Genomic DNA, 6000 nt, shown 5'->3' on the forward strand with positions numbered 1-6000 from the left:
TATTGTTGAGGAGAATGCTAAGTTGAAGAAGCAACTTGAGGAAGGCCTTGTGTCGTGTATACAAGGTGAGAAGAACCTCAACAACCTTTTGAGCAATCAAAAGGAAGTTGTGGCCAAGGAAGGGATTGGGTTCGCACCCGTGTCCAAGAACAAGAAGAAGAATGACAAGACCAAACGACCTCCTCCTCTCAAGCAAACTTTTGTGAAGGAGGGAGAGGGTGCTTCCAAGGAGAAGAAGAACAATGTGAAGGGTGGTGGTGTCAAGAAGGGCAATGCCACCCCTTCTAACAAAGCCGACGACTTTAACCCTTCTTATGTGTTGTGTCATGCTAGTGATGGGCATGTTTATGCCAAATTTGTTGGTTCTCCTTATGAATACATTGAATGGTCTATTTGGGTTCCTAAGACCCTTGTCACTAACATCAAAGGACCCATTACAAAATGGGTACCTAAAACCAAGCATTGATCTCTTGTAGGTGTTTGCTTCCGGTGGGGGATCATGGTTGCTCGATAGTGGAGCTACAAATCATATGACCGGAAGCAAGGACTTGGTGGTGGACGTACACAAGATTCCATCTATGCCCTCCAATGTTGAGTGGGGTGATGCATCGTCTTCTAAGGTATTGGGACTCGGCAAGGTTGTCATTTCTCATGATCTCACGATCGAGAAGGTCATGCTTGTTGAGTCCCTTGCATACAATTTACTTTCCGTTCGTCAACTTGCACTCATGGGCTTTGCCACTTTCTTTGATATTGATACCGTGGCCCTCTTGTGGAGCAAGACTCTTAAAGTGGCCTTTGTTGGGCATGTCGAGAACGGTCTCTATGTGATTAACTTTTTGGAGCGACCCACTAAGACCGCGACATGCCTAATGGCTAAAGTTGACGTGGGATGGCTTTGGCATCGCCGTTTATCCCATGCCAATATGAGATCTTTGCAAATTCTTCTCAAGGGGGACCATGTCCGTGGACTAACAAATGTTAGTTTTGCTAAAGATCGTGCTTGCGGTGCTTATATCGAAGGAAAGCTACATGAAAAGGCTCACCCTCCCACGACTATCATTTACTCGAAGAGGCCTTTGGAGCTCCTTCACCTTGACCTCTTTGGGCCTCCATCCTTTGATAGTCTTGGGGGTAGAAAGTATTGCTTGGTGATTGTGGATGATTATTCAAGATACACTTGGGTATACTTCTTCAAGAGGAAGATCGAGACCCAACAAACCGTCATTGACTTTGCAAATGAAGCCCAACGTCAACACAATGTAAAGATCTTGACTATAAGAAGTGAAAACGGCACCGAGTTCAAGAACTACACCTTGGATGAGTTTCTTAGTGATGAGGGGATCAAGCATCAATATTCCACACCGTACACCCCTCAACAAAATGGTGTAGCGGAGAGGAAGAACCGAACATTGATGGATGCGGCAAGGACCATGATGGCGGAGTTCAAGTCTCCATACAACTTTTGGGCCGAAGCCATCAACACCGCGTGTCATGCATCAAATCGGCTCTATCTCCGCAAAGGCTTGAACAAGACTCCATATGAGATACTCACCGGTAACAAGCCCAACCTCAAGTACTTTCGGGTGTTCGGGTGTAAGTGTTTCATTCTCAAGAAAGGTGTTCGTTTGTCTAAATTTGAGTCTACAGCTCAAGAGGGCATATTTGTTGGTTATGCTACAAACTCTCATGCTTACCGTGTCCTCAATAAATCCACGGGACTTATTGAGGAGACGTGTAACGTGGAGCTTGATGAGAATAACGGCTCCCAAGTGGAGCAAAGTGGCACTTGTGATGTAGGTGATGAAATTCCTCCCCAAGCCATAAGAAGAATGGGAGTTGGTTTTATCCTACCCACTGAGGAACCCCTTGTGGCCGAAGGAGAAGGACAATGCTCCACTCAAGTGGAGCCATCACCAACCCAAGGCCCACACGCTTCTGAAGAACAAAGTCAAGGCCCTCAACATCATGAACAAGACCAAGGGCAAGATCAATCTCAAGATGGTGTTCAATCACCAAGTGATGCCCAAGGTCAAGTTCTCTCCTCCGAGCATGTTCAAGACCAAGAGCAAGCTCAAGACGGCGCTCAAGATGATCAAATGACCGCTCCTCAACTCACCCCCGAGGAGGAATTGGAGCGTCGTGCCGCCAAGATTGCATCCAAGCTCTCTACCAAGGGTCATCTCATGTAGAATGTGCTTGGAAGCATTCAAAAGGGGGTAAGCACTCGTAGACAATTGGCAAACTATTGTGAACATCACGCGTTTGTCTCTTGTGTTGAACCCCAAAAGGTCTATGAGGCACTCGAAGATCCGGATTGGCTCAATGCCATGCATGAAGAGCTCAACAAATTCGAGTACAACAAGGTGTGGAGATTTGTGCCAAGGCCAACGGGGAACCACAATGTCATTGGAACCAAGTGGATATTCAAGAACAAGTAAGATGCTCATGGGACCATCGTTCGCAACAAGGCAAGATTGGTGGCACAAAGCTACTCCCAAGTCGAGGGTATCAACTACGGTGAAACCTTTGCTCCCGTTGCTCGCCTTGAATCCATTCGTTTGTTGATTGCTTATGCTTCTCATCATAACTTTAAGTTGCAACAAATGGATGTGAAGAGTGATTTTCTTAATGGTCCCATTAATGAGTTGGTGTATGTCAAACAACCCCCCGGGTTCGAGGATCCCTACTTCCCCGATCATGTGTATCAACTCGATAAGGCACTCTATGGCCTTAAACAAGCCCCACGTGCGTGGTATGACCACCTTACCGAGTTGTTACAAGATCGTGGATTTGAAGTTGGGAAAATCGACCCCACTCTTTTTACTAAGAAGGTCAAAGGGGAGTTGTTTGTGTGCCAACTATATGTTGATGATATTATCTTTGGTTCCCCTAACAAATCTTTCAATGAGGAATTTGCCGCTCTCATGACCTCAAAGTTCAAGATGTCTTCGATGGGAGAATTGAAGTTCTTTCTCGGGTTCGAAGTCAAGCAAAGAAGAGAAGGAACCTTCATCAACCAAGCCAAATATACTCAAGACATGCTCAAGAGATTCAAGCTAAGTGATGTCAAGCCGGCTTCCACTCCAATGCCCGTCAAATGCCAACTTGACATAGATCCCAATGGTAAAGCGGTGGATCAAAAGGTATATCGCTCCATGATTGGCTCCTTGCTTTACCTTTGTGCATCTAGACCGGATATCATGTTGAGTGTGGGAATTTGTGCACGGTTTCAAGCCGCACCTAAGGAAGCCACTTTGTGGCTGTCAAACGAATCTTTTGATATTTGGCTCATACCCCAAACTTTGGCTTATGGTACCCAAGAGGAGCAAACTTCAAGCTTGCAGGATATTCGGACTCGGATTGGGCAGGAGACAAAGTGGATAGGAAGTCCACTTTCGGAGGGTGCCAATTCCTTGGTTGCTCTTTGGTAAGTTGGTCTTCTAAGAAGCAAAGTTGTGTGTCTCTCTCGTCCACCGAAGCGGAGTATGTGGCGGCCGGTAGTTGTTGTGCACAACTCCTATGGATGAGGCAAACTTTAAAGGATTACGGTGTCATTTGTGACAAAGTGCCTCTTTGGTGTGACAATGAAAGTGCCATCAAGATTTCTCTCAACCCGGTTCAACACTTCAAGACGAAGCATATTGAGATTCGGTATCACTTCACCCGGGATCACATTAGTCGAGGGGAGATCGAGCTCAACTATGTCAACACACATGATAACCTTGCAGATATTTTCATGAAGCCCTTGGATGAAGCAAGATTTCGCGAGTTAAGGCATGAGCTAAATATCATTGATTCGAGCAATGTTGCTTGAAACCTTGCACACCCTACCATACTCAACTTGTTATCTTGTTTAGGTGTAGGCATGGACATAGGGGGAGTGTTGTTCTCTCAATGAACTCTCCCTCCCCCCATTATGCATAAATTGATCAACTTTTTCACATTAGCCATTGTTGATGGTACTTGTGCTTCAAAGACGAGTTTTGGTCATGGGCCCAAGGATAATTCTTCGCGGTGCCATACCAATTGACTCAAACATAGGTGGCTCCGGCCACCGCCCTCTCTCTGGAGAGGTTGTGTTGCATGTATAGTCCTTGTTGCCTCTTGCTTCCCCTTCTTTGTGCCTTGCTTGAGTGTGTTGTCTCGTGGGTTAGCTCTTTGGTGTGTCCGTTCGCTGGAAGGTTGCTTTGCAAAGGCCCTCTTCTTCTCTGCTTTCGAAACGTGCATTTTCTTGGTTCTGCGGTACTACCGTGGCCTGCCATGGTACTACCACGGGAGCTGCGCACGGTACTACCGCACCCAGCACGACAGTACTTTTTTACTGCCGCTGGGGGAGCGGTACTACCGCCCTCGGTGGCGGTACTACCGCGATGACACGCGGTACTACCGCACAGTCAATAGCGCGTGGGGGTTATGAGCGGGCAGGGGGAGTTCCATCTCCCACATACCCATTCAACTCCTTTTCCCCATGCCGTCTCTCTCTCTCCTGCCCAAGAACGGCGCCGAAGACCCTCGCCGGATCTCCTTCTCTGGCCGCTCTCCTCGGATTCCGATCGGTGGGATCGTTCCCCACCACTTCCTCTTGCCATGGAACAAGGTTTCTCCCCAAGTCCCTCTCTCTTTGGTTCGTTCTTTTGCTTCTAGATTTTTGGGGAGATGCATGTTGTTCTTGAGATTTTAGGCCAAATCTTTGCAAGAGTAGGATGTAGGAGAGTAGTAATGCGTAGAGATTGTACTTGATATGTTGCCCCGTGGTAGAGTTGATCAACCGTAGTACCGCTTCGTTGTCACGGGTGTGCTCAGATCCAGTTGAGGATTCGGATCTGACACCGTGCGGTACTACCGCATCTCTGGTGCGGTACTACCGCTCGAACGGTACTACCGCTCCTCCGGAGCGATACTACCGCGTGAGGCGCGGCACTAAAATTTTATTGCCGCTTCGAGACACGGTACTACCGTGCCACCCTGGCACGGTACTACCGTGGCTAGGAGCAGCACTAAAATTTTAGTACCGCGCACCCATGCGGTACTACCGTTGTTGTCAAATCTCCCAAGTGGCAATTACCAAGTGCGAGTTCTACTTGTTTCACCTATTTTGTTGTTGTATTTGCATTGATCCTTCTCGCTTCTCTTGCATGTTTTTGTGTTTTGTGTCATAGGTGGTGGCTCCGGTGCCCATGCACGCCGTTCCAATCCCAGCCGTGACACGGGCTCCAAGCGTTTGCGCAACCAAGATGAAGCTCCAGAGGGATCCAATGCTCCCCAACACAGGACCAAGACCACCGCCACTAAGAACAAGGAGCCCTCCATGGGCATGGATGAGATACCCCTTGCTGAGTTTGTCACTCGAAGGAAGATCAACCCCTATGTGAATCCTCGTGCCAACTTCAGAGGGAATGACCTGTTCTGGACCATGCAGTAGAATCTCATTTATCTGGATGTGATCAAGGCCAAGCAGAACATCTATGTGGATGTGCACTGGATTGACATGAACCATATGCGGCAGGATAAGCATCGTGCCTACTTTGGTGAGGCATTGGATCTGGTGGAGCAGTTTGGCATTGAGGATGTGATCTCTTTCCACCTGGACTTTGATCCTGAGATTGTGGCCCAGTTCTTTGCCTCGGTCCACTTTCATACTGATGGGGAACGGAAGATGACCTGGATGACCAATGGACAGCGGATGTCTGCTACATGGAAGGACTTCATGGATTTGCTTCATGTTCCCGATGAGGGGCTCAACACGCCCATTGGTGTTCGCCCTCATGCCAATTCCAAGTCAGCCAACAAGAACAAGCTTCAGCCCTACTATGTTGAGAAGTTGCTTCCCAGTGGCAAGACATCATGTATCGCATCTTCCGCAACTCCCTCTTTCCACGCATTGGTGACAAGGACAAGGTGCATGCCTATCTTGTAGATATGATGCTCATTTGTGAGGAGGCACGCCATTCTCAGACACAACCACTTGATGTCTCACATATCATGTGGTGCGAGCTT

This window comes from Aegilops tauschii, chromosome 7 (assembly GCF_002575655.3).
Source record: "Aegilops tauschii subsp. strangulata cultivar AL8/78 chromosome 7, Aet v6.0, whole genome shotgun sequence".
In the NCBI taxonomy this organism is placed as follows: Eukaryota; Viridiplantae; Streptophyta; class Magnoliopsida; order Poales; family Poaceae; genus Aegilops; species Aegilops tauschii.